The 2,500-nt window shown below is 30.6% G+C and overlaps 1 protein-coding gene across 13 annotated transcripts in view; it reads right to left on the reverse strand.

The window, feature by feature from the left end:
- LOC124953200 overlaps positions 1–2,500 on the reverse strand; it is a 101,373-nt gene that overhangs the window by 63,165 nt on the left and 35,708 nt on the right. For 2 of the 13 annotated variants that reach the window (XR_007102163.1, XR_007102148.1), the window contains one exon: positions 1,968–2,154. The exons of the other annotated variants lie outside the window; for them this stretch is intronic. The gene's annotated coding sequence lies outside the window, so the exon portion shown is untranslated. Of the gene's footprint in view, positions 1–1,967; positions 2,155–2,500 lie in introns of those variants that run through there. 13 annotated transcript variants of the gene reach the window in all.

The following is a 2,500-nucleotide window of genomic DNA, read 5'->3' on the forward strand; positions in this document are numbered from 1 at the left end:
AGAGAGAGAGGGAGAGAGAGAGAGAGAGAGAGAGAGAAAAGAAAAAAATTGCACGCGAAATGCAATAATTACAAATAATTAGAAAAAGAAGAAAAAAAGAAAAAGAATCGAAAAGAAGAAAAAAGAAGAGGAAAAAGAAAAGGAAAATGTAGATAGATATAAAAAAAAAAAAAAAAAAAAGAAAAAGAGAAAAATAAAAAGGCATCATCAAAGTTCCTTATCGCGTTATATATAATAATTATGATTATAATCGTACAGATTTATTATACCATAGAGGATGATCATGATGTATGATCAAACCGGATATGATCTTCTAAAAGCAACATAATATATAATAACTCACGTATACCTTGTGTCCGTATCTAATCCTTTAAAAAGGTATCTAAATTCTAATACATATGAGATCAGTTAGAAAAGATGAGATATGTATGACCAAAACGTATAACCATACGATTCAAATTACATACACATACTCACACACACACATACTCATGCATATATATATATATATATACATATACGTATGTAAAGAACAGCTGCATAGGACACACTTGCATATATATATATATATATATATATGCAAAAGAGATGAAAGACGTCAAGTATAGTGTGTAGGTATTACACACACACATACACACACACACTTTCTCTCTCTCTCTCTATATATATAGGTTGTTAAGAACGTGCGTATCAAGGAAGCGCGTGCTCGATATATCGTCGCGCGTCATCGCATATGTGCACTTACCAATACACTTATATACCTCGCTAAATACATAGATAAATACGTATATGTGCGCATATATATATATATATATATATACATATATATCGATGTATGTATGTATGTATGTATAGAAAGATACGAGCCGGTAAAGCGTAACGTTCGTACATAACGTGTACGGACGAACCGCGTCGTCGACTATAGTCTCTCAGCGTGGGACCAAAGCGACTCAAAAAGTCGCACGACTCGCGTGCAGCGACTCTCAGATGGTATATACTACACATCGTCCATGTAATGCTTCGAGAAAGAGAGAGAGAGAGAGAGAGAGAGAGAGAGAGAGAGAGAGTGAAAGAATCGAAGAGAAAGAAAGTATACTCACTCAATTACGTATATTTGTAAATGCATTTTAAATATCAACAATATTGATGAATTATTTAATGATTCTATTACATTGTAAATTATTACAAATTATTACAATGATCTGACAAAACGTATCATTCAATGTTAATATAATTCTTGTCATTCTTCGTGGCTTTTTCCTTTTTTCCTTTTTCTTTTTTCTCTTTCTCTTCTTTTTCTCTTTCTTTTACACTACATTTCATTTTGATTTTTTCCTCTGACGAATATCAAATTATATATGTTTCGTTTAAAAAGATGAATGAAAACGTCGAGAAATAATTATGACGATATACGTAAAATAATTTAACAGCAATGATCGTTGAATTGTATTAATATGAAAATTAGGAATTTTTGTTCTTTTTCTTTTTTTTCTTTCTTTTTTTTGAGAGAGAATTTATTATCACAATAATTTGTAAAATAATGTAATGTAATGATCATTGATATCATTGAAATGATAAATCAATGTCTGCATTTAAATAGAAAATATAAATAATGCAGACGGAATAATTTATTAATTCGTAGAAATTGGGATTGATCGAACGATAGTATAAGTCGAAGAAATAATTGTAGAGAAAAAAAATTTCTTTGTCGTTTCTTCTTTTTTTTTCATTTCTTTTTTTTTTCTTTTGTTTTTTCTATTTACACGAGGGGAAAAATCAGATACAGTAATAATGAAAAAAGGAAAAAACAAAAGAAAAGAAAAAAGGAAGAACATTCTCTAACGTGACATAAGTAAAAAAATAAATAAATAAATAAATAGGTAAATGAATAAATAAACGAATAAATAAATAAATAAATAAGTAAATAAGTAAATGAATAGACAAATCAAACAAACGAATAAACAAATAAATAAATAAATAAACAACCAACCAACCAACCAATCATTCAACCAACTAGCCAAACAAACAAACAAACAAACAAACAAACAAACGAACAAATAAATAAATAACATACATACATACGTGTGGATATACGCGCACAAATAGACAGCTTCAATTCTAATTCATAAAACACCGATGTGGACCGATGATTTTCTAAGATGCCGAAGAGAAATCAAATGAAGTGAAATGAAGTGAGATGAAGTGAAGAAAAGAAAACACAAAATAAGAAAAAAAAAAAAAAGAAAAAAAAGAGGGAGAAAAAGAGACAAAAATAAGTAAGTAGTAAAGAAGTAAAGAAAAGAGGAGTAGAGAAGAGAAGAGAAGAGAAGAGAAGAGAGGAGAAGAGAAGAGAAGAGAAGAGAGGAGAGGAAAGGAGAGGAGAGGAGAGGCCCTGCTGCCTTCGAGGAATCCGTTCCTTGGCCAAGAGACCTTCCCTTTCTCGGCCCTTTGTCGTTTCGATATCGAAAGGGTCGGCGCGATTCAAGGACAAAGGGCGAAC

Source organism: Vespa velutina, chromosome 11 (assembly GCF_912470025.1).
Source record: "Vespa velutina chromosome 11, iVesVel2.1, whole genome shotgun sequence".
NCBI lineage: Eukaryota > Metazoa > Arthropoda > Insecta > Hymenoptera > Vespidae > Vespa > Vespa velutina.